Source organism: Amblyomma maculatum, chromosome 9 (genome assembly GCF_055883805.1).
Source record: "Amblyomma maculatum isolate TAMU_Amacu chromosome 9, ASM5588380v1, whole genome shotgun sequence".
NCBI lineage: Eukaryota > Metazoa > Arthropoda > Arachnida > Ixodida > Ixodidae > Amblyomma > Amblyomma maculatum.
Window position 1 is genome coordinate 34192427 of NC_139352.1, and position 26963 is coordinate 34219389.

The following is a 26963-nucleotide window of genomic DNA, read 5'->3' on the forward strand; positions in this document are numbered from 1 at the left end:
CCTACATCAATACAACATAATGTTCCCAGAACACTACACAGACATGCCCTTGGTGCAACGACCAGCCCACCGCCTACCACGTCACATGGGGGTGCGCAGGCCCCAAGCCTCCACGCATAAACATGCACCATTCGGAGGCGCAGTGGGAGGCCACTCTGCAATGCTATGATCTAGAGACCCAGCGTAGGCTGGTAACTCAGGCAAGAGCGGCAGCCCAGGCCATTGGGGTCTTGAAATGAAGACTCCACTCACTGCCCCCCCCCCCCCCTTTTTTTTTTTCCTTTTTCTTTTTGAAATAAAGTTTTCTCTCTCTCTCTCGATGCGGGAGGTAATAAATAGGTCCCTTTAGGGACTCACCATTTTCGTTGACTTCCTCCGCATGCCCAGCAATCAGGTACTCTCTCAGCGCTTGATCGTAAGCTTGCTGTTGTCTTTGTTTTTCATCAGCTTTGTTGTTAATGACCGAAGCCTCTGAGTAGCGATGACCTTGTTGTCTGCTAAATCTGAGCATTCTCTTTCCAGGGCAGGGCGACTTGATAACGGCCGTCTTTATAAGTAGTGCTTTCTTGAAAGTTTCGCAGAACACCGTCTTCCTTTCCTGTGACTTCTGTGTCCACTATTCCGAGATGCTCCAGTTCCCAAAATGATTTCAGCTGACTGGAGAGATCATCATCTTGCTTGGCGGTCACCAACACGCGCATGACTCCGGTCGTTGTCAGACAGGTCGTCGCTACATTTTTGGTCAATGTGCCTTGCAGTGTCCACCCTAAGATGGTCTCCACGGCGACGGGCCTGCTAGCGACCCGCTTGACATCTGTAGTGACGTCCCAGTAGTGGTCAGCGCCAATCAGGAGACAGACTCCGATGTCCTGTCGATAGTCGTCCGGGACCAGGTCAGCGAGTTGGAGCGCTTGGTCTGCAACCAGGCGAGTAGCGGCAGCGTCAGGGGGTGGCAGGAAGTCCCCAGAAATTTCTGGAACCTCGAGTGCCTCGACTCGAATTACATGGTCGTTATGCTGGCTCCGTAGCCACATTTTGACTGTTGCATATTGTCACATTTGGCTTGGTGGTCCCGAAGGTGTGAAAAGACTTTTAGTATAGCGTACGGACGCTTTCGTACGATAAACGCCAGCAAATTACGGGACGTTATTCCGTGTGTTGCATCGGCGCTTTTAGTTAGCCGTACGAAAGCGCGAACGCTAACTATGGTGGTGACATCTAGATTTAAAATTAAAAAACACATTCAGGCTTTTTTTTTTACACGGAAGCCAAAACTAGCCAAGTCGCACTTTAGCCAGTTTCTTTGCTGCGGCAGTTTGGTTTACGCACTGTAGTTGTACCGTTGTACTGCGCGTTGAATGTTTTATCTTGTACAGCCATCATGGTGCATACCGGCCTTCTTTCATCCCCGTACTGCCAAGCATATTTGTGCTGGAACGACATCGAAGCGCTGATGATGCGCGAACGAGAGCCACGGCGTCGAATATATGCTTCGCGGTATGGACTGCTGAACGTCGACACCCTCACAGATCACACATTTCGGAGTCATTTTCGCTTCGAAAAGGCAGACTTTCTTGTGCTTGTGAAGGGGTTAGAACTGCCTGAATACGTGATCAGCGCACAGGGAGTGCGAGTGCCAGGGCACGAAGCTTTGTGCATGTGCTTGCGACGGCTGGCGTATCCGAACCGGCTTTGCGACCTGCAAGATTTCTTCGGACGGCACTATTCTGTAATATCAAGCGTCACCAACAGGACTATGCTTCATATTGAGCAGAGGTTCGGGTTCCTGCTCGATGATCTGCTTTGCCACCAGTGGCTGACCCCGGCTGATTTGAGGGACATGGGCAACGTAAGTATATAAATAATTCAATAAAATGAAATGATGCAGCATCCAATGTTTGAGATAGAACCCCGGCACGCTGTTGGTTGATGTTATCTAAATGCTGACATGAACCTGAACGTATGCAGAAACTTTTAAACACTCTGTATTTACTTGCTCTCAGGCAGTTCATCTTAAAGGAGCCCCACTGCAGAACTGCTGGGCCTTCATAGATGGGACGGCACGACCTATTTGCCGGCCACCCGAGAACCAGCGGCTCTACTTTTCCGGCCACAAGAGGGTACATGCGCTGAAGTACCAGGCACTGATGTGCCCTAACGGGCTCATCTGTGAACTTGATGGGCCATATCCAGGCAGTAGGCATGATGCTGGTGAGTACCATGTTAAGGGTATTCATGTTTCCTATTTTTGCATTTCACTGCACTGTAAGTATGAGGAAAGCATTAAGGGGAATATCAAAACTCATATCACAGGGTTTGATGAGGTCATTGATGTTCTTGTATGCTCAATTGATTTTTCTTCCATTCAACGAGCAAAAATATTCGAGTGGATATGGCAGCAGAAAGGATGTGGAAATAGTACCTTTTCAAAGCCAATTCAAATAGTGATTCAGACAATAGAATATGCGTCTAAATGATAGAATTTTTGCTACTAGTGCGAACGTAAGCTGTTTTCAGAACTGTCGTCAAAGAAAATTACACCTGGTTTATTTGTATTCTGTGCCAATTAATGGAAAGTTCAGAATCTCAGAGCATATTTGATTCACCAGAAACACTTTTGAATGTAAATCATTCCATTCTCTTGAATTGTCAAAATTTATTAGCTATTTGAAATTTCAAATATTCGCTTCTCTTGTGCAGCATGGTACCTTTCTTGCAGACAAATGTTGTGTTCAGTGAGAATTGTACCTGATGTATTGCGTAGAGCATTTTGTGCTGGCCATGTTGTCTTGCGAGAAAGGACATAGTGTTTTAATTTTTTACATTTTTGTTTCAGGAATTTTGCGACAGAGCAACCTGTACCAAAAACTGGAGCAGCTGGTCCCAGGTAATGATGCTGTAATATACGGGGACCCTGCTTATCCCCTCCGGCCCCTGCTCATGAAGCCATATGGTGGTGCACACCTCACAAGTGCTCAGCAGAATTTCAATGCTGCTATGAGCACAGTCAGGCAGGCTGTAGAATGGGGTTTTGGAAAAATCATTGTGCAGTTTGCGTTTCTAGATTTAAAAAAAAAATCAAAAGCCTCTATTGCAGGCTGTACCAAGAATGTACACGGTAGCAGTTCTTCTAACTGCCATGCTTGCATGTATGGTAATCAGGTTTCAAAGTACTTCTGCCTGGAGCCACCTTGCCTGTTTGATTATCTGCACCCCACGCAGTTGTATACTGTGCAATTGAATTCATTGTTAACAGTGCATTAGGTTTCGGTCTTGTATTTCTGTTATTGATGTTTCTAGTTTTATTTCCACGCCTCTTTCTATGCCTCTGTTTGCGAGGCATTGTATAACTTATATCAACGTTACTGTCTGCTGCTCTGTTCATGTTCTTCCCCTTTAAGCTTCAATGTTTAATTTTGTGTTTTGTATTTTTGCTAATATTCATATCTTTTTATATGTTTTGTTGTAGTTTTTTGTAATTGTGGTTTGTTTACTTTTGATTGCATGCCTGTATCCCTCCCCCCTCCATGTAATACCCTCGAACTGAGGGCCCTTAGGGGTATGTTGTGTATAAAAAAAACTGGGCTGAATGTTTGGTTTTGTACTAAACTGTCTTTCGGCTACTGCTGCCTTGTCTTTTTTCACCAATGCCAAGCTGTAAACAGCACACTTTCATTCTGCTGGAATCGGCGAGTCATGACAGAGGCAAATTAAACCAGTCTGTTTTCACAATGTACGATTTTAATGGCCCTTCATTGTCATTACTTGCTTAGTCTTTGTGCAGTGGCACTTAACACATTCACCAGTGCCTGCTGCGTTGCATTGTTGAGCTCGTTTTGTTGCTGCCTTTCTCTGAGCTCGTTGGCACGAGCTTCTAGTTCAAGTTCACGCAGCTTATACTTTTGCTCCAATTTTTTTGTCTTCATTTCTTTTCGCTTCTCCCAGCGTTTCTGCTTTTGCTCGAGGCACATTTTTTCGAGCATGATACGCTCATTTTCAACTTCTATCTCCTTGTCTTTAATGCCCGTTCATGGCTCCATCTCTTTTCTAAAAATTCTTGGTCTTCATTCCCAGACCTTGGCTTTCTTTTTCCTGCAAATGCACAATTAAAGCAATGCAATTAATGTGCAGCATTGTTTTAGTGCAGAATGAAAATAGAGCAGGTATGGACGAGCAAGCTAGATTTTCATGTTTGCAGAGCAGCATAGGTAGCAGTGAGTACAGTATATCGACTACTCAAACCTAGAATTACGCAGCTGTATTGAGTACTACACTTATTCCGCCTGCTTTCAATTGTGGCTGCAGGCTCATCTTGTGCATCTGCCTGCATCTGCTGTTGTGTAGGTGTGCTGATGCACGCTGCACTTTTACTTGGTATTTCCTGTGGTGGTGTTGGGCTTTGATGCACCATTCCTTCCTCCGCCGCTTCTGTGCTGCAATACATCTGTTCAAGAATGGAGGATGCAGATGCCAGTGCACTACAGCTGGCGTCATGAGCTGATGGTGAGCCTGCACAAAGCAGCATATGCACATCATCTGTTTTAGCATACAGGCTTTGTTCTCAATAAAACACATTTCATCTCGAATGCACCCTGACCATTATTTTTTGTCATGAAGTTCTGCAATACCGCCAAGTACTGGGTGATTGTAAGAAACACAGCAGTAATGCTTATTGAAAAGTGCAGCATACGTAACGAGTCATTTCTACTCTGCAGATGTAATTTTCTTTTTTCACTTAATCCACAGTTACTAGTGCAAATGTTCACCTGCCACGCATAGAGTGCTGTTTGGAAACTTGCTTGGCCTTATACAAATGACTATGTTTGGATCTAATGTCTAAAGCACAATATAATATATATGGTTTGATTTGTAGGGTCTAACACCTCAAAGCGCTTAGGATGCCTGTTGAAACGTTCCGGTTAACTTCGACCAACTGAGGCTTTTAAAAAAAAAAGTTACGTGCTCTGAGATCGTACAGCACACAGGTGCTTTGTGTTTCGCCTTCTTCGAAATGCGGCCGCCTCGGGCTGGTATCGAGCCTGGGCTCCCTGGCTCCGAAATCGAGCGCCCCAACCACTAAGCCACTGTGGCGGAGTCAATACAACAGAAATAGCCTGTGCATACACCATGAACAACATTTTGATGACAGTAATTAGCAGGTGAATTAAAAAAAAGTGATGTTCTCGTTTACATACCATTATAATCGTGCACAGGTGATGCTGCAGCACTTGCAGCGCAGGCGGAGTCCCGTACCTCGTTTGCAAAAGTTTTCTGGGCAGCACTAAGCTGCATTTTGCAGGGCTTGATTTTGTGTCCAAACTCCCCGCAAGGTCAGAGATCTCTTGCAGGAGTTTTTCTTTTTCCTCATACTCTTCTTCTGTACCAGATCTAGGAGGAACAGCAGCTATATAAAACAATTGCAAAACAAGCACCAATTTCAAACGCAAGCACCATCAACAAAATTGAGTACTCACTTCCGAAGGCACATCCTGTCATTTGCTATGAACTGGGCTAGGAGCAGATCAAGTCGTTCCTGCAACGCCCGAACACTAAACAATTTGCCTACGGCAAAATGAACATTCCTCTCAATCAGCGGCCATCGAGAAGGGTCTCTGAAGGGTTTTCAGCGTTGACCTCACGAAGTAGTGCTAAATCGTCTGCGGGTACAAACCGCAGACGAGCAGCAGGTTTTCGCTGCGCTGCACTCGCTGAAGCTGCCATCTCACACACGCGACGACGTGACGACAAGGGCTGCAAGGGCGACGACTGAAAAAATCAACCACTGTTTACGGATACGTGCGTGTAAGCAGTCAAGCCAAGGCGATCCACTTCATGACGTTGCCATGCCAACAAAACGCTACTCGTGAGGCTTAGGGACTGCGCTGTCGCCGTGCAAAATAAAACAACAGGTAAATATTCGCTAAATATTTGTGCTCAATGCTACACGAGGCAAAGCGAAGACCCCGTGTGCCATTTATAGGCGGCAGCGCGCCCAAAAACGCGGTAACGAAGACAAATTCACTCTGAAGCGGGCGGCCTTGACGCCGCCATCTTGTCAACGCTAATCTCCTATCGTACGTGAGGGCCGGGCACGATAAACTCGAGTTTCGGCGTACGCTGGCCGATCGTACGAAAGAGCTCGGCCTCTGACATCGTATAGCGCATGCGCAGTGCGCGTCACGTTATTTTTGGCGTGCGCTATTCCTCTGCGTGTGTCTGTGTACGCTATACTAAAAGTCTCTAATAGCGAGACATTGTTCTGCAACAACTCGAAGCTTGAGACGCTGAGAAACGCCTTGTTTTATGAACATTGTCTGGCTGCCACCGTCGAGTAGAATCCTCACCAAGGCGCGCTTCTCTCCCGATTCTGCCCAGGCTTGTGCTGTCTGTGAAAGCACGCGAGGCGTACAGCCAGTCTGTGCACCCTGTTTCCTTTGAGGGGTGCTGTCGGCTTGCTAACTTCGCAGACGCCTGTCGCGTGCCGGGCGGAGCATTTTGCGCACTTGAGCCACTTGACTGTTCTGCACTCGGCGGCATGATGGTTCTTTTTCGTGCATTTGAAGCACCATCTCTCCTTGGCCATTATTTCTCTCTTGACGTCTGGTGAAACGGAGGCCACGCAGTCTGCTGTAACGTGATCTTCTGCTCCACAAAATGAACATTGTGACTCGTGGTTTTTTACAACTAAGATTGATGCAGTTGGCAGTCTTCCCTTTAGGCTTGACTCTCTCGGTTTAAGGTCCTTGTTCAGGGTCTGTCGGCTGCTGCACTGTCCTCGTTCTCTGCTTTTTGCTTCCATTCTTAAGAACTCGAGGAAATCTTGGAGCTCGTCTTGGGGAACGGTTTTAGTACTGGCCTTCCTTCGGTAATAATCAAGGCAAAGCTGATCTGGAATACTTTTCCGAAGTACAGTCAGCAACAACACGCCGTACGTGCTCGATGTCACGCCCAGTGCCTCGGGGCTTCGGACCCCAGACTGTACCTCATCATAGAGGGTCCTGAGCTGTTCTGTGTCATGGAGGCTGTTCACCGGACGAACATAGAGCAAGTGAGACATGTGTTCCTCGATGATGACGTCCTCCTTGCCAATCTTTCTGTCAGGGTCTTGATGGCAACGACATAGTTCTCATTGCTTAACGACAAACCCTCAATAGCTGCGGCAGCCTTCCCTGTAAGATAGCTTGTTAGGTACTGAAATTTATCGATTGGTGAAAGAGCTCTATTCTCGTGAATAGTTGCCTCGAATTGGTTCCAAAATCTCTGCCATGATCGCAAGTCCCCATTGAATTTGACGATTTCGAGCTTCGGCAATTTTGTTGTTGTCGAGGGAAGCTGGCTTGTGATAACGTTGGCGTGGACTAACTGCTGAGAATTAGGCTCGCAAGAGGCCCCCGTTACTGATGGAGTTGTCGATCGATCTTCGCTTGAGGCTTGATCGCGTAGAGCTCTTTTAATACGCGTTTTAGTGACGCTTATTGTTGCGTTCTACCGGCCAAAGGCCGGCAGCTTCGCGATGAAAACCAGGCAGATTCACAGAGCAAAAAGACGACGCTTTATTTCCGGCTCGGAAATATATAGAGAAGGAAAGAAAGGAGGGGAAGAAGGAAAGAGGGACTATCTACGCATGCGCTGGTTATCTGCAGCATTGTTGTCAGCAGCACTTATCTTCTCATTGTAGACAGAGCTTGCCGACAACTCTGCGTCAAGTTCCTGAAGATCTATTTTCTTTTCAATGCTGTCGTTGACTGTTTTTAACACTTCTGACTGCTCGACAAGAAGGTCAAATTGTTCTTCCAGCTCACCGCTTTCGACTGCAGGCTGTTGTAGAAGGTTGGCGACTGCTGCGACAATCTTGTCGATGGCCTGTCGTAGTGCTGCTTGCTTCTTTTGAAGTCGCTCCATGTCGCCGTTGCGGACAGTTGACCAACACTTCCCGGGTTTCGGCACCAAAATGTAGAGTTCCTAGTTTTCTTTGTTGGGTTAGTCTCACTGTACAGCGATGCACCACGGAGCGATGTTAGCAAGGTCGCGCCACGATTCTCCTTTACTGCGCATTGCTCGTTCGGGCGGCAGGGCCGCGCACGCAGGAGCCTCAAAGGAACGACACATACACGTTCGGTAATGGTTACGAGACTAGGTTTATTTTACAAGAGTCGGACAGCACTGGAGAGGAGAGAAACATGAAAGGAGGAAAGGGAGAGAGCTTTCTGCTGTGGCTTCGGCATGCTGGTCTTCGCGGGGCAGGAGTGGGCCATCTGCAGCTTCGGCTCGGGTTTCGCTTGCGCGTTTGAAGTGCAGACCAATTCCTGGAAGCCGTTTGTGTTCTCGTTTCTTCTTCCTACGCTCTTCTGGTGCCCCCCTATGTGCAGCGTTTTCGACACGTGTATCCTCCATTTTCTATAAAGGCATTAGTTTGATTTATCACTTTCTGACTGCAATGTGGGTGTTAATGCTTCTGTGGCTGACAGTTATTTCATGATCTGCTACACTGCTCTGCAGTGAAACCAAATAATTTGGTTTACATAGGATGATGCCTGCGACTGATAGCCAGCCCCCTTTGTAGGTATGATATAATGATTGTGATATCCAAAGTGATGACTGGAAAAAATACTGAATTTAAAGGTGTAGCAGAAACGATATGCTGTGTGCAAGCCCTAAAATATTTTCTGTACTCCTTACCATTGTCATGACCTGCCCTGAAGCAAATGGTACGTCCACTGCATCATGTGTGGTTGCTGTGTCTGAAACACTCAAATTTACATTTCAAATATAGACAAAATTAGTAATCCCCAAAATGTAACAGTGCTTCCTTGTAATTTTGGACATAAAGGTGCAACAGTAAAATAAGTGCACCAAGAACATGTTGTATATAAGCTCAAAAATATTTGTTTCCTATGCTCCTTACCATCAGCCATGGGCTGCTTTGAGGCAAATGACACGTCTAATTCATGGTTCAACGTTTCATTCTTGACTAAAACAATCAGAAATACACATTACAAATATTGCAAGACATCAGTGACCTCCAAAATGACCACAGTGCTTCCTTGGCTACCAAACAATAGCAGAAATATGATGAGACGTATGTGCTGAAGAACACTAAAGGTAAGGTATATGTCAGCCCAACTGTTACCACTAGCTGTGATATGCACTCCATCAATGCACTCCACCCTTCAATAAATGAATCAAGATAGGCATTCCACGTTCTAAATCTCCAAAAGCAAAACAGTGATTATTGTAATTGTTCTCACCTTCCATTGTTTTCAACAATTCTTTGTGAAGCTGCATGTTCAGGTTCCTAAGGTTAGTAAGCTCCTCATCCTTTGCAGCTAACTGCCTCTGTAAGCTTACAAGCTCATCGTCCCTGGAGGGTCTTTCCTTGGGCTTGTCTGAAGCTATGAATCCACCGCTTTAAAATAACGATGGCGCATGCGCAAGAAAGGAGCGCACCGCTGGCACCACCTGTGTAGCTGGAAAACAAGTCTCCCTTGGGCCAGGCTGCATCGTCGGTGGCAGTTGGCCGGTGCTTGCATTTTATGATCATGCCAGCTAACTGCGTCGTGTTTGGCTGCTCAAATTATTGTTATTGAAAAGGCGCTGTGAGTTTCTTAAGGTTTCCATCGGAGAAAAGGAATCCGGCAAGAAGAGCTGCGTGGGCAGCAGCGGTGAAGCGCAAAAACGAAGATGGCTCTTTGTGGCAGCCAAATGAGCACTCCAGGATCTGTAGCGACCATTTTATTACATGTACACCCAGTCTCGTCTGTGAGGCCGGCAGCTGGGCTGCATTATGCTTTATAGCTTTCCTGCTTAGTTAAGCCCCCTCAGGAATGAAAGAGGACACCATAGATTTATGTACCAACCCTACTGGTTCATAAAATTCACTGTGAGAGTCAGAACACTCGCTCGATTTCATACAACCCCAGCACGCTGCCTTATGACACAGCATAAGGCGCACGGCATCTGACTAGATGCTAAATCTGAAAGCTTATTTTAGGTATCTCACTCATACATGCAAGCCATCTCCACTAACAAAAGTAGCTGATGTATGCTTGGTTGTAGACCATGAACCCTGACTGCTCATTGGAGGGTCAAATTCTAAAGTTAAAGCTCAGCTACTTTGGTCATCTGATGATAAGAGAGGAGTCGCTGGAGAAAGATTTGATGTTGGGAAAGGTTGAGGGTCGCCGGAGAAGGGGTAGGCAGCGAACGCGATGATTAGATGGCATCCTCGAGGCGCTGCAGATGAAGTTATGTTAGGAAGATAGTGAGAGACCGGAAAGCATGGCGTGACATGGTCCATAGGGTCACGAAGAGTTGGACACGACTGAACTGAACTGATGCTTGGTTGACATTGTGTTGGGTACAAAGTTAGAACTTTGCAAAAGCTATTCCAGTCATGCCTACTTTTGAATATCTAGCTATGAGTACGGCCTGTTTGATACCAGAATGAAGTATTAGATACATCTTAGCTGATTTAATGTTTTCAGGGCAACATGATGCATCAGCAAGAGATGTCAGTGCTGCACCACATGGTCAAGACTCATCACATATGGAGAGTTCTCAAAATGGCAAGTTTTGGCACAAAATGTTGCCATGAACACACCCCAGATTTTAAGACTTTAAATTGGTTGTATTTGCCTTGAAAATAATTATTTTGGCTCTAGCAACAGAGAAGCAGTTTAGCAAGTATGCACATTTGCAGAACTGAGCATCAAACATTGCTGGCACTGCTCTATTGAGAGTCAAGTTGATATTATAGTAATTTCATTCATAAAATCAAAACAGATTTCAACTTTGCTGTGCTTCTGTTATCCTTGCAGATGAATGTGATGCATCAGCCCCATCCCCTGGCACTGCAGCTACTCAGGATGAACAAGCATTAAAAGCATCGAGTGGTGAGCACGCAACACATTCAACCAGAATGTAAATTGCACCAAGTTTGCGGCACATCATTTGAGCTCGGCTAAAATTTCCAGCTAACACTCGAGTGCATAAAGTTTCTACCTTGCAAGAACATACTTCAGGAGACTACTTCATTGACAGTTTAGGGGCCCTTTGTTATGTTTGCAGAGGAACCAAGCACATCAGTATGTATCTTCACCCATGATGCTCCTGCATTGAAGGCTTCTGCAAGTGGTAAACATGATATCCCAGACTTTAGGCTTACTGGCCCTAAGCTTCCACTAAGCTGAGCTCACATTCAGCCAACTAGAAGACCATCTTTTGTATGTTCAATAATAAATGTCATACACGTAATTTGGAGCTTTACGACAACTATGGCTCTTGCTTCCAATGCTACGACTGTGAAAAGGCAATAAGTCACTAGATTTAAAGGATTATTTTACCAATACTGGTTGAACCTTGTATCACATCGAGATTTATATTTCATCTTATATGCTACCTCTGTAGCCGACTAATTTCCTTTTTTATATCATCATTTACTATCTCGTTATAACCCTGGAATGGTCGTTAGACTTCTGCAATATTACATTACACTTGCAGTAATGCTTACCTAATGAAAGTTGTAATTTGCTTGTGCCAACTTGCAGTGATGAAGGTCGTTAAGCCAAGTGTCAGTTGCACATTTGTTTATATTCAGATTGCGCTGCATGTCCACTAAGGGCTCTTTAATATTTCCAATGTTTGCATTCGAGGAGTTGTCCTTTTTGCTTGTTACACATCATTTTTGCAGATACTGAGCAGGACCCCAGCCGGAACAGCTGCAAATGCATGGATGCAACTCATCACACCGCCAAAGCAAAATAATTTCTCCTTCAGCAGGCACTTCTTAGGTTGCAAAAGAAGAATGCCTAGCTTCAGAAAAAGCTTAGGAAAGCAGAATCACAACTGCTTACATTGCTTATTATTAAGAATTACCCCAAGAAGTGCATGCTTTACACTGGCCTTCCTAACTTTGGTGTTTTAGAAAGCTTGTTAGAGTATTTTAAACATCGAGCTAGTTACATGTCATACTGGGGCTGGGATAGGAAAGAGCATGAAAACCGTGACCGGCCCAGAGAGAAAGATATTGCATCTGAATTTTTCATGTTCATTGTACGACTGAGAACTGCCATGTTTGGAGAAGTAGCGCGAAACTTTGGTGTATCAGAAAGCCATTTGAGCCGCATCTTTGCCACGTGGGTCAACTTTATCCAGAAAGAGCTAGCTTGTATAACCGCCATTCCTTCACTTGAAGCTATTCAGCTGCATCTATCAAATCATTTCTTGGTTTTGAAAACACGCACTTGGTACTGGATGGAACAGAGGTTAGGATACAATGACCATCATCACTTAGTGCCCAGTGCCAGACGTTTTCACTGTATAAACATTATAATACATACAAGGTTCTTCTTGAATGCACCCTAGATAGTTACACTGCCTATGTTTCATGCCTCTTGGGGAGCTCTGTGTCTGATAAGATTATGTTAGAGAGCAGTGGGCTTTTTGACATTCTGAATCCAGGAGATGCCATTATGGTGGATAAAGGTTTCACATTCCCATATCTACCTCCTGGTCTTACTGTGTACAGTTCACCATTTCGTGAACGACATGAGCCACAAATGTCTGCTGAGGCTGTGGAGCAAACTCGACGCATTGCTTGTGCTAGAGTTCATGTGGAACAAGCGATTGCACATGTCAAAAGCTTCCACATACTTGACAGGCCATTGCTAATCTCTGATTGACATAGCAGAACAGGCCTTTCAGGTATGCTGTTCTTTAAGCAACTTCAGAGAACCACTTATAAAAGATACCAACTAAATGTCTAGGTGAAGGGTTCAAGTTGCTTTCCTTTTAGCCTGGGTTGTCTTAGTACTTTTTGCATACTTTTTGTTTGCATCAATCAGCATTGTGTTTGCATTTGGAATTATTTGCCTTTTAGTAAAGAATGCTGATTTGTAACCTCCTGCTTTTGTGTGTTCGTAATTCTGCTGTCTAACACTACGCTGTATGTAGTAATGCAGCTGTATTGTTCATTGTGCCCTTTCTACGTGCATACTGAACATATATTCAAAGCCTTGTTTGGTTCCTCTCTGTCTTGCCCCAGCTGCACCTTCACTGTACATTCACCTCATTGTGCGTGCAATAATTTACCAACACATTATTAGAAATGTGAACCAGGGCTGTTTCACTTGGAATTATTTTAGGATCCTTTATTTGAAATGCTCGTGATCTTAGGTGAACAGAGGCAAAATAACCAAATGACATTTAGAACGTTGGAGTGAATCCAAAGATTATTCCCAATGCTCACTTCAGCTTTGTTACCTTTAGCTTAAGATTAGTCTCCAGGTTGACAGACATAAAATCCTCTCTGTAGCATCTTGTGTGACACATATTGCCCACAAGTATAAAGCTTCTGCAGGCACCTTACAGGTTTTGTCAGCACCTCTGGCACAAATGCATGCTTCATGAAATGCAGCAGGGCTGGAAGCATTTCTCCCTCCCAGAACATCCTGTCGAAACAAATACGCTGCACTTGTATATGATGCGACTCGATAGGCTGACCCCCTTCGGTCCATGTCGCAAAGTCGCACCGATTGTGGCCAGTTACAGCCATCTGGCCTTGCACCTGATAGTAATAGGCATGCTCGGTTTTCAAGGTAGCTTCACCATTTTCTAGTTTGCAACAGAACTGAGGGTCTTGGCATGCTTCCTTGACAGTCAGCCCTTTTTTTTTGATATAGGGTACTTAACCTCAAGCAGTCCTTCTCCGTCGTCGATGAGCACAATCCGGTCTGGTGAGGCAGCAAGGAGAGGATAGTCTTTATCGATGTGCAAGCCAGTTTCTTGAAGACAACAGTGAAATCTTTGCAGATCATTAGAGCTTGATATGCCTCAACAGCACCCCTCTCATGAGCCCTGCCATAGGCTATTGCTTCACACACTGCTCTAGTTTTAGGATAGAGAAGTGGCTTCAGCAGGCCTTCCGGCTTAACAACGGCAGGTCCTCTTAAAGAGGGATGCTGTCAGGCGACCAGTTCTTGCAGAATACGAATTTTTGTTCTCTGCTTGGCCCAGTGTCTCTGAGCATCTGTGCTCGCTCTCTTCCAGAAGCTTCAGCTAGTCTTGTTTTGCGCAATACTTCGTACTTCATTGCTCCAAAGATCAGCGTCATCTTTGATCAATGTTTTTGGTTCTTTGTTATTTGTCTCAAACTTCTCTTGGCTTTGTGGGTACAAGTGCCGCAGCACCTTTAACGTTGGGCTGCTAGCTGAGTCTTTTTCTCAGTTCAATAATATCCTCCTCATGATAAGGTGCAACCTTCTCACACGGGATAAAGTCTCGCTTCTTTTTTATTCGAGCCGGCTTACTGATTGTGTGTTTGCTGAACGAAATCTCCTGCAAAGACACCATTTTTGCTGGCTTCGTTGCTGAAATTCTATCAAAAAAAGAGGATGTTAGCAGTGTCTACCACATAGAATCAGTCTTTGCTAGTGCACTTAGCAACTACTGTGTACACACGGCTGTTACATACAGCCAGATTTACACACAATAGCAATAAGTTCTGAACAATGTGTAAGAATAGTTACAAATCAAGCTCTCTTCCAATAGACCTGAATGACACAGCATGCGTGTGATATTGCATCGCAATCCTATGTGAAAAAAGCCCATACACTGCGCACTTTTTAGCCTGACCACAGTTGAAACTGAGTTACGCATACAGTACTGTGCTAATGCTAGAAATCTAAATGCTTGCAAATTCATCCCTATGTACCTTTGGGAGGGACAATTCATCTGCATGGCAGGTCCGTGCAGGATGGCTCGTCCATGTCTCCGCTGTCTGTTGCTTCCACAACCGTGAGCAGCAGTGCAGCAACATGCTGACACATTTCACTTAATCTGCACAGCAGTGAATAGAAAAATAGAGGGACACTTAAAGTTCTATAGCGTTTCACATGGACAATGTTTTTCACACTAATTTTGTTTTGATACACCGTTACATAGCATCATAAAACATTGGCTTTTCATTCTGGGTGGTTTGACCCTTTTGAATGTGTTTTTCATTTCTCAATTATTTCAATTGATTGGTCAATTGCACTCTAAATTTCTAATTGGTATAATCTAGCATTGGCTTTTTATTTTGAGTATTGACACCTTTGAACCCCCATTTTCCATTTTTTTCACTTCCTTACTTTATTAATTATAATGATTTCATTAACTCTATCGTCATCGCTTATCACACACCAATCAATCATCAGTCACTAGAACCACCGATATTCATGGTACGATATTTTACGCAGCCCCCGAATGTTTACGACACGCGACTGTGCCGACGGCTTTTCAACCGGACGATCTGTATAAGATATCGCTTAATATTCAGACGGGTCACTTAACGACAGCAGACTATATCAACAATGGTGAACTACGTGAAAAGCAGCGAAACGTCTGCCAAACAAGCACGACGTTAATATGCGCGTTTTCAGAGCTTACGCATGCACAGTGTAACGGCAAAAGGCAGTGGCGTACTAGTGCTTCATCTTCATCTAAGCTTTAACAGCCTACTTTATATGCTGTACAGTTTGGGGCTGGAGTCTATGGGCTTTAGCCGTTTGCAATGTGCTGGTGGCTTCGTGCATAGCCTTCGTGTCACAGGATAATCTGTTACTAAAGCTGTCGTCGTAATCACCTCTGGTCGTGGTTCAGCCGGAGCCAGTCACAGGCCCATGCATTTTAATTTTTCCTTTAGTTGCGACAACAAAACAACGCCCTTCGCATTCAAAACAAAAAACAACTCACCCTGCAACACATTCACATCTTCCTCCAGCGATGTCGGCCATAGCTTTGTTGTACCACACTGAGACGACGTATGCGCCGGCTTTCATCGAAGGTAGGCAGGCTGCTCTCAAGAGACCGAGCTCTGGATCACTGGTACTTGTGTTAAGCATCATATTCTTGAGGTAGCCTTCTTCCTTGAAGGCCCATCCACGTTGCACTTGACGGACGGTCGAAGTGTTTGCATGCAGATAACGCCATGCATTATCATTTGTTACACTGCACTTTGAGACGTCGGCAATCCATCAGTCTTCCAAATGAGGGAACGGAATGCTGTCTTCTTCAATCATTACTTTTGCTTGATGGGATTAGACATCAAAGAATGCGATTAAAAAAGTGCACAAGGTATCGCAAATGGGTTTCCGCCATGCTGATATGGTCTAAGCGGGTCTGTTTTCCAACCAGTAGGCGGGGTTGCGTTTTCTCCGATAGGTGGCGGCATTTATTTTGAAAGTTGTGGATTCCGGCGAAGTCTGTCTCAGCCGTTTTTCTTTACTTCCGCAACTTCAGCAAATCGGACTTGGTGAAGGTGTGCTGTTTTTTTTCAATCATCCATAAAGACGAATAAACAAATGAAAAACTTGGTATAAGTACTTTAAATCTATGCAAGCAACTTCGGACTTGTTAGCTATAAATATTTGACATCTGTTTTACTTTTTCTTGCTTTCGTACGTCCCCTTCAGGGAAAAGTTCATCCTCAGATGATTCCAAAACCCTCGCAGGGGGCACCTGTTAAAGCAGGTGTTTGTGTGTTTTGTGCGACACCATGGACCCTGAGCACCCACGTTTAGCCGTGCGTGGCATCGTCGTGTCTGGGGAAAAGGCGATCCTGGTGGTTGAGCCGATGCCGAGTGTTTGGACCTTTAAGGCCCCTCGGCGGAGGCAACACACCACTTTGGCCCATGCTTCCCATAGACGGCACCTCCGGCCTGACCCGACCATGGGAAATCGGCAGTCGCCTTTTCCTGTCCTCCCCTCCATCTTTTGCTTTCCTGTCCTCTTGCTTACAACTTTCCTGTCTCCTTCTCTTTTCTTGGATTTTTCATTTTCCAGGCAGCAAGGGTGAACCTTGTGTGGCTAACCACCCTGTGTTACGCCATATTTGGTTATAGTCGGGGTGTAAGGCTGGCGTGGGCTGGACTTTCTCGGAAGCTCCCGTCCCGTCCCCTTGTTGGGCTCGGTGGTGGGCGGCCGCCACCCTGGCCGAACATCAACATTATTTTATGGCTTCTTTACTCTCACATGATCGATCCCGAAAAAGGGGTCGCACCGACGAAACCTCTAAATTCTTCCTGAAAAACCCAAACAGGTTCCCACGATTTCATGTAGTACAGTGACAACGCTGAGAAAACGGCTAGACAAATCTCACCTTTCATAGTGACCAAGACACTGACAGAAGTAATAGGTCAGGGTTACAATGTAAAGAAACTTCCGGAGACCTTCTTTTGGAAATCTTCTATAATCATCAACATGAAAAACTGTCCACATTAAAGTCTTGGAGAAATCCCAGTGACCATCAGTCCACACCGTTCTCTGAACACTGTCCGCGGAGTTATCTCTGACGATGACCTCAGATCCCTAACCGAAGAAGAACTTCTAGAAGGCCTCAAAGACCAAAACGTAACAGATGTTTACAGAATAAAAATGAGGCGTGATGACAAAGAGATTCCGACCAAGCACCTTGTCCTGACATTTGCACAAAGTATCCTCCCCGAATCAGTCGAAATAGGTTATGTGAAACTTCAACTCAGGAAATATATTCCAAATCCTCGCCGCTGTTTCAAGTGCCAACGCTATGGTCATGGCTCCCAGACCTGCCTCGGCCAGCCGAGATGTGCAAAATGTGCTTCCCATAAACACGATTCCCAAAAATGTGAGGTTCAGACACATTTGTGTGCCAACTGTGAGGGTAGTCATCCGGCCTATTCACGCACATGCCCAATATGGAAACAGGTAAAGGAAATCATTAGCATCAAGGTCAAAGAAAACATAACTTTCCGGGAAGCACGAAATCGTGTTCTGTAAATAAAAAACGGCCTATTCTGTTGTGGCACAACAGGGCACTGAGCCACAACAGACTCTGGCACCTGCCCAGGTTTCACACAGCGAACCGGGAGCAGGGCCATCCGTGCCCTTGGTGGCTGCGGCCAGCGCTGCGCCACCACCAGAAAAATAGGCTGCGCAGACCCCCAGGTCAGCCGGCCTCAAGGCCTCTCAACATGCGGTGAGGGGAAATACAAACGCACCTGTGCGGTCCGCACGGGCGTCCAGCGTGTCAGAAGACGCGATGGACACAAGCCAAGGCAGTCCTGTGCCGTCGACGTCAGACGGACGGCGCAGCTCCTTGGATCGACAAAAACGAGAAAAGCCCCAAATCAGAGGGCCTGAAAACAAAACTTAACTTGCTCTACTCATTTAATACAAAATGGCTTTTCTACAATGGAACTGCAGAGGACTTTTAACTAATATAAATGACATAAAACACTTATTGGCCACTCACTCACCACTAGCCTTGTGTTTGCAAGAGACAAATTTAGGTCCCAAACATAAGAACATACTCAAAAACTATAGTCTTCGGTCGCAACCGAGAGCAAGCTCTCAGGTAGCGTTGCCATAGTAGTAAAAAATGGAGTAGCAGTTCGAGAACACAAACTAAAAACTAAGTTTGAAGCTATAGCGATAACTTACAGGCTTTTAAAACTATAACTGTGTGCTGCATATACTTAGAGCCGCACCTTAAATTTAGTAGTTATGAATTAGAAGATCTTTTAAAGCAGCTTCCAGAGCCATTTTTAATAGTAGGAGATTTTAATGCACATTCCATCCTTTGGGGCAGTAGAAAAACAGATACGAGAGACGAAATCATCGAGGATTGTATACTATGTAATAATATCTGTCTCCTTAACACCGGGAAACCAACCTACTGTTCATCTAGTTCAGGCAAAATGAGCTGTATTGATTTTTCCCTCAGCTCACCATCAATTTTTACAGATTTTAAATGGGATGTTTTTGATAATCAATACGGAAGTGATCACTTACCTATACTAATCAGCTTAACATCTTCACCACAAATCATCCCATCCAAGCCGCGACGCTGGAAGCTGCATTTAGCCGATTGGGCACTGTTCCGAGAGAAGGCCAGCCTAGAAAAAATTACTCCTGATAAATATAATATAGATGAACTAAACGATGCTTACACAAATTGTATCCTTACTGCAGCACATATAGCAATTCCTCAGTCCTCAGGAGTGGTGAAACAAAATCGCAAAACCTGGTTTTCAAAAGAATGTAAACAAGCAAAAAAAGAACAAAACAAAGCATGGGGAATTTTTCGCAGATACCCAACACAGGACAATTTCGTCAAGTTTAAAAAAGCAAGAGCAAAAGCCCGCTACATCCGCCGCTGCGCCGAAAAAGCCTCCTGGCAGAACTATATAACTTCTATAAACAGCTCAACAACATCAAAACAAATGTGGGAACAGATTAGAAAGCTAAATGGCAGCTACTCTCCATTTACCATTCCCCTTCTAACAGCCCCCGGAGTACAGACTATACAAGAACAGGCCGACATTTTAGGTGAATACTTTTCTGAAGTTTCCAGTTCATCACACTACACTCAAACATTCCTAAAACACAAAAACACAGCAGAGAAACAAAAACTCCCTACAAGTAGTGGTACAAAAGAACCCTATAATAGCTTAATTACACTACAAGAAATAAAAAATGTCCTAGCTGCCGGTAAACAAACTGCACCTGGTCCTGACCAAATTCACTACAAAATGCTCGCCCACTTATCCGAACCTGCCATAGAGGCACTATAAAATTTTTTTAACAAAATATGGGTCCCAGGAAGATTGCCAGAGGCGTGGAAAAAAGCTGTTGTCGTACCATTTTTAAAACCCGGAAAGGAGCCGACATCTCCTGGTAGTTATAGGCCCATTGCTCTCACCAGTTGCTCTCACCAGCTGTTTAGCAAAATCATTTGAAAGTGTTTTAAACATCAGACTAACTTTTGTTTTAGAATCTCATCAACTTTTAAACATTCATCAGTGTGGTTTTAAAAAAGGATGCTCAACAACTGACCATCTCGTGCGTCTTGAAAACTCTATCAGAGAGGCTTTTATACACCGACAGCATTGCCTTGCCGTTTTCCTTGACCTTGAGAAAGCATACGATACAACTTGGAGGTATGGGATATTGCGCGACCTAGCAGTTTTAGGCATATGTGGCAGAATGCTAAAGGTTTTAAGTGACTTTTTGTCACATCGGTCGTTTCAAGTACGTCTTGGGACCACTTTATCAAGAACCTTTCTGCAGGAGAATGGTGTGCCCCAAGGTGCATTTAAGCACCACACTTTTCGTTGTAAAAATGAATTCGATTAGTAAAGTAATACCAAATTCCATAATGTATTCACTCTATGTGGACGACCTTCAAATAGCCTACACATCATGCAACATGTCCACATGTGAGAGACAGATCCAATTAACAATAAATAAGCTAACAAAATGGGCCAGTGAAAATGGGTTTAAATTTTCTCCGCAGAAGACAGTGGCAGTTATGTTCTCGCTCAAACGAGGCATACAGCCCAATCCTACCTTACACCTAAATGAAATCAAATTGCCCATAAACAATAGCCATAAATTCTTGGGCATTACTTTTGACAAAAAAGTTACTTTTCTCCCTCACATACAAGCACTAAAGAAGAAAGCCTCCAAATCCCTAAACATCCTAAAAGTCCTTTCACGCAAACATTGGGGATCTGATAGGGCATGCCTTTTGCATATATATCGCTCTGTTGTGCGCTCCTCCTTGGACTATGGAAGCAGTTTATGGATCAGCTAGGCAATCATATTTAAAGAAATTAGACCCAGTGCATAACTTAGGCCTCCGCCTTGCTTGTGGTGCATACAGAACGTCTCCTGTGCATAGCCTCTATGTTGAAACTAACGAGCCTTCACTGAAAGATAGACGAGCTTTACTTACATGTGCATATGTCCTCAAAATAAGGACACGGAAAAAACACATCTGTTACCCGATTGTCACAACTTGCCCCTCCCGAACAATACTCTCAAATAAGCCTCAGGCAACAAGACCATTGATAATGCGATTTGAAGACATTTGCCGTGAGCTCCATATTCTGGACACCTTGCCTGATGTCGCTCAAGAAAATAGGCCCCTGGCCCCATGGTACAACTTTCCAACAGTCTGTGACCTCACTCTTACACAGTTCAAAAAGAGCGAAACTCCTACAGAATATATATTACAAGAATATCGCGCACTAAAAGAGAAATACAGAAAATGCACAGAGTTTTACACGGATGGATCAAAAACTGCCTCCTATGTTGGCAGTGCTGTAGTGGATCCGAACTCCGAAAAAATTATTCGACTTCCTCAATGTGCATCAGTATTTGCAGCCGAGTGTTATGCTGTCCGGGTAGCTGTAGCAAAAATTTTGTACGAGGGCACTGAGAACAGTGTTATCTATACAGATTCACTGAGTGTGCTCACAGCTCTAAACTCCAGATATGCAATCATGCCATTCCTCGGTAACATAATACACGATGTAATAAAGATGCCAGCCCGAGATACTATAAAAACAAAGACGTAGTTGCAGTCCGCAAACAAGAATCAAAGAAATGCCGCAGCAACAGGATTTTGCGAAAAAAACAAAAAAACAGGCAGGTTTGTTTTAGATTATAGCGTTTAACGGCCAAAAGTGACTCAAGCTACAAGAGACGCCATAGTGGAGGGCTCTGGAAATTTCGACCTTACCGTGCACTGACATCACACAGTACACAAGCGCGTTGCTTTTCGCCTCCATCAAAAAGCGGCCGTCGCGACCGGGATTCGATCCCGCAGCCTTGGCTACAGCAGTCGAGCGCCCTAATCTGCGCCACCGTGGCGGAGCAGGAGTGTGTTCAGTGGCTTTCAACATAATTAGAGCCCGTCTGCTACCTGCGTGCACCACTGATTTATTTCGGTCCCAATAATTTTGATTCATCATCATCATCTACATAATTACTGCAAGTGAGAAAATGTTTGCTTACCTCCCAAGAGCAAAATTCTCCAGTTTAGATTGGTCAGTTCTAAGCTGCTTTGTATTCTGCTATCTTGTGTTGCTTCCTGTCAAGTTTGGTTGCGCGACAACAGCACCACGCCTCCCCTGGTGGCCAGCCGGAAAGGCTACTGGGGAGGAGCGCAACAGGCGCTGCCTATTTGACAGCGGCGGTGGCGGCGCATGTGTACACGTGCTGTTAGTCCGACAGCGAAGTCTCCGTGCAGCTAGTTTGGTGTGCTGCTTTGACAAGGTGTTGAAGCAGAATGTTCGCAATGGCAGAAACAGCCCAAAGAAAGAAGAAGCAGGGTCTGGAATTTGCTGCATCGTGGGCTGCCACAGCACTGCAGACAACACCAAAGAGTATGATCTGCCTGTGAAACTATACATGTTCCCAGGCAGATGGTACGAGAAAGAACGATGACAAGCCTGGATCACCGCTGTACGAAGAGTCAAGTAAGTCATGACAGCCCTGTCTTGTTTTCTGCCTTGACTGTTTCAGCTACTTGTCTTTGTTTGCTAACGCAACGCATCGCGACTACAGAACCATGTATCGAGATCGCTGCCTTCTCACAGCATATGTGTGTGTGAAAGGCAAGTTACGGTGACATGGTGAGGCAGTTTTATTCAGCTTGTTTTTCTTTTTTAAACGTAGCCCTCATTATTGAAATTCACACTCGTATGTGATCGTTGCGCTGCTAGTTGAATTCAGTTGAAGTGCGTACATTGTCAAAGGTTTGACGCCTGCAATTTACGTGTCAGGCAAGCATCTTTCTCCCATCAGAACAGACTGCTCTCAATTTCAACAAACATCGACATTGTTTTACTCGTTCACTTTGTTGTGCCTCTTTATTATGGCAGCATTTTAAGTTGTGAACGTTACTACCCTTAATATTGTCGAATGTTTAGAAGCTCGGTGGCTCTGCCATTTGCCACATTCGGAACGTGTGCGATTTTCTTTCATTTGTTAATGTGTATGCGTTTGTTTATGTTTTTCGTGTGTCTGTGTTCCTGCATGTGTGTGAGTACATGTGGGCGTGTATTTGTGTGTCTTGATAGTGAATAAGAGAAAATGTTTTTCTTTTTTGTGCAGTGCTGATGGAACTCAGTGGCTGCCAAAATAATATACGCGAATTTGTAGCGCACATTTTGTGAGCAACAGCAAAAGTGACATCAGCCAACATCGCTCCTACATCCCAACCATTTTCCCACCTGTCTACAGAAAAAAGGCACCTGATCGGGAAAGGACGCAAAGGTATGAAACCAAAAATGTGACGCTGCCAGTAGAAGGTACAGCCTCATGTTTTCAAGTGTGTTCTGTTTACGATCCAGGTAGAACGAGAGGAAGAAGATGGTGTACACGGTATGAAGGAGCACTGAACAAGGGGGTACGCGGGAGGATGGGTGAGAAGAAAGTAGGTCATGGAGTGAAAAAAAGATTCTTCTGAATGTATTTCTCAGCCTGGAACTATGGATTCTATGGCCTGCAAAATAAATAAAAGTGGCAGTACCAGGCAAAACTACAATAACGGGTGGATGATTAGTCACCTAAGCAGGTTTAGTGCAGATACATCCTCTTACAAAGGGACAGGCTTCGGAAAGGGCCTTGATAAGGAATATATCTAAGGGGAACAATTCTTAAAATTTTTTGCAAAGGAGGGCGGTTGAGATGAACAAAGCAACAGAATAATAACTACACAGTGAACCACAGCTGACATGCAAAAAAAAGGTTCGAGGGCAAACTCAAGTAGCAAGCGATAAGGAGGAAATGTGTTTGGAGAAATATGTGCAGCTTATGCTATTGCGGAGGGGAATGGAGCTTACATGTGCTGTGAATAAACTACAATTAACGCTATATGGGATTGTTTTCCCGAACAGTTATGATGAAGAGGGGATACACTTACGGAGTTCCAATGTTCCCTTACAGATATTTATTCCATAGGAGGACGGCATACAATTTCATAACACAGGACTCTGGCTTCCTGCAGCTTATCAAACCAGGGACTTAATTTTAAGTGATAAAGGATTCTCAAGCTTACGGACAACTGTAGAGGGTAAAGGTGCAGTGCTACTTATGCTCCTTTTAATTCAAGGGGTGTACAGCTGTCTCAGCAAGACATGGAGAAGACACACAAGATTGCATCTGTGCGCATCCATGTAGCAACAGTAATTCAAAGCTTAAAGATACATCATTCTAAGCAACTGGTGGTTGAGCTGATACCGAGGTTTTGGACCTTTAAGGCCTCTCGGTGGAGGCAACAATTTGGCCCCAGCTTCACGTAGACAGCACCTCCGGGCTGGCCCACCCGGAGGGAATCAGCAGTCGCCTTTTCCTATCCTTCTCTTAATCTTTCACTTTCCTATCCTCTTCCTTACAACTGCCCTGTCTTCTATCTTCTTAGTCCCTTCCTACTTCCAGGCAGCGAGGGTTAACCCTGTGTGGCTAACCACCCTGCGTTATGCCATATTCGGTTATAGTCTGGGTGTATGGCTGGCATCGGCAGGACAGCCTTGCAAGTTCCAGCCACGTCCCCTCGTTGGGCTCCGTGGTGGGTGGCTGCCACCCTGGCTGAACAACAAACTTTCATGGCTTCCTCTGCTAAACATCATGATTGCCTTGGAAAGAAAAGGCGGACTGAAGGAATTGTTGAATGCTTGTACAAAACAAAGAAATGCTTTGCAAAGTGCCACCTTATCCACTCTGAAGTTGACCAAAAACCAGCCCGCACCTTGTCCCCATTTTTGGTTTCAAAATGTTTGACCAACGTTTTAGGCCCAAAGCACAAACAGAAAATTAACCAGTGGAGACCTGTTCTTCAAACTCACGGATGAAGCTCAATATAGAAAACTTACAAACGTTCAGTCCATTGGGGATGTCCCAGTGACCATAACAGCCCATAGATCCCTAAACACCACTTGTGGCATCATTTCAGACTGACTCTCCACATCACCGAGGAGATGCCGGATGGACTTGCTGATCAAAACGTCATAAATGTCCGACGAATCACCATCAGAAAGGACAAGGAGATCCCTACTAAACACCTGGTACTAACTTTCAGTTCAAGTTCACTTCCAGAAAAAATCGAAGTAGGGTACCTCAAAGTCGAAGTACTTGCTTACATACCAAACCCACGAAGATGCTTTAACTGCCAGCGATATGATCATGGATCACAAAGCTGCCGAGGGCACAAAAAATGCGCAAAATGTGCCTCCAAAGAACACGATGCTGAGAACAGCAACACTCTAGTACCTTACTGTGCGAACTGCGATGGAGATATTCTAGATCTTGCCCAACCTGCAAAAAAGACAAAAAAGTCGTAACAATAAAGAAAGAAAATATATAATTCGCTGAAGCAAGGAAATGGTTAGCACAAAATAACCTTTTTGTGTTCACAGCTAAAGCAGACTATGCAAATGTAGCGCAGAGAGGCGATCTTTTACAGTGCAGCCAGGCACCTACCAAGGCCGCATCTAAGCCAATGGTAGTGCCATCAAACGCTTCCCACGCAGAGGCAGTGAAGACTGCCCTGCCATCTACAAATGAGGGACTGCCAGCTGATGAGTGGGCAGCCCGCAAGGTTCCCCCAGCAGGGGGATGCCAAAGGACCATCCGTGGGCTCACCACGGACGTCCAGCGCCTCCAGCGAGGTGATGAACTTCACCCTCACCACGATTGTGGTGCAGGGGCAACGAAACTCACAAGAAAAAGAGGACAACCAAGGGTAACCCCACCAGAATATAAGTAATCATTCCCCAACATACCACTATGGCTCCCATAATACACTGGAACTGTAGAGGCTTGCTTAGAAACTATACAGACATCACTGATATACTTAAATCAGTGGCACCTATTGCTTTATGCATTCAAGAAACAAACTTTGTCCCCAAAACACAAATATGCTGAAAAAATACAAAACGTTTTGCGAAACCGACAACAGGCCAGCCGACACTCAGGAGGTGTCGCAATCATAACACTAAGCGACGTCCCTTTGAGGGAGATACCATTGAACACACACCTAGAGGTGGTTGCAGTCAACATAGTCAGCCACAAAAGAATCGCAGTTTGTTCATTATACTTACTGCAACATTTAAAAATTAGTCTGTGGCTTAGAAGACCTTATCCAACTATTGCCAGAGCCATATGTGGTAGTTGGGGATTTTAACGGGCACTCTTCTGTTTGGGGTGGTAAACGAACGGATGTGGAAGGGCAAATCATAGAAGATTTTATTATATCAAACATATGTCTAATACTGGAAAGCCGACATATTGCTAGTCCAGCTCGAGCAACATGAGCTGCATCGATCTTGCTTTAGCATCACCATCCATTTTTAATGATTTGAAGTGGGATGTTTTAGAAGACCCGAGGGGGAGCAATCTCTTATCCACCGTTTTAAAGCTGTCATCCTCCACACCCATTATTCCATCGAGGCTACAGCGCTGGAAGTTCCACCTCGCCGATTGGTCGGTTTTTAGAACACATTGTAAAATGTATATACTGAAAATTTGACCGTAGAAAAAGTAAATGAAAGGTTCACCACGTGCATAATTTCAGCAGCTCTAGTAGCCATCCCGCAAACATCACAACACGCAAGAAAAAACAATGTATGGTGGACGGAGGCATGCAAATTAGCAAAAAAGAAACAAAACAAAGCATGGGGCATCCTCTGCAGATATCCGACACCTGAAAACCTGGTTAACTTCAAGAAAGCCAGAGCGCGGTATGTTCGGAGAAACGCGGAGAAAACTTTGTGGCAAAAATATGTGTCCTCGATAAACAGCTTGTTGCCCTCCAAAAAAGTGGGGGAACATGTACGAAAATTCACTGGAGATTTTACCCCTTATACATATCCTATGCTGACACCACCCGGAACACAAACAATGTTAGAAGAACAAGCCAGTATTTTAGCCGAGCACTTTGTCAATGTCTCAAGCTTATCTAACTATAATTGCACATTTCAAAATCATAGAACAATAGCAGAAAAACGAAAACTTCTCCTTTAGACAGGTATAAATGACTACAATGGACTTATAACAATACATCAATTAGAGCTTTATCTTCTCGCAAAAAAACAGCACCGGGACCTGACAATGTACACTATCAAATGCTCGCCCATCTCTCACAAGCTGCCATAGAAGCA

At 44.7% G+C, this 26963-nt stretch overlaps 3 pseudogenes across 1 annotated transcript in view; 2 read left to right on the plus strand and 1 right to left on the minus strand.

Moving 5' to 3' along the window:
• LOC146178806 (uncharacterized) overlaps positions 1-14886 on the plus strand; it is a 72555-nt pseudogene extending 57669 nt beyond the window's left edge. Inside the window, exon 3 of the transcript XR_014700657.1 lies at positions 10818-14886. The product of XR_014700657.1 is annotated as an uncharacterized LOC146178806 (transcript). The remainder of the gene's footprint in view (positions 1-10817) is intronic.
• LOC146178808 (uncharacterized) lies at positions 13243-14815 on the minus strand (annotated as a pseudogene).
• A 6514-nt stretch (positions 14887-21400) lies between the features above and the next one.
• Positions 21401-26001, plus strand: LOC146178809 (uncharacterized; annotated as a pseudogene).
• The last annotated feature ends 962 nt before the right edge of the window (positions 26002-26963 follow it).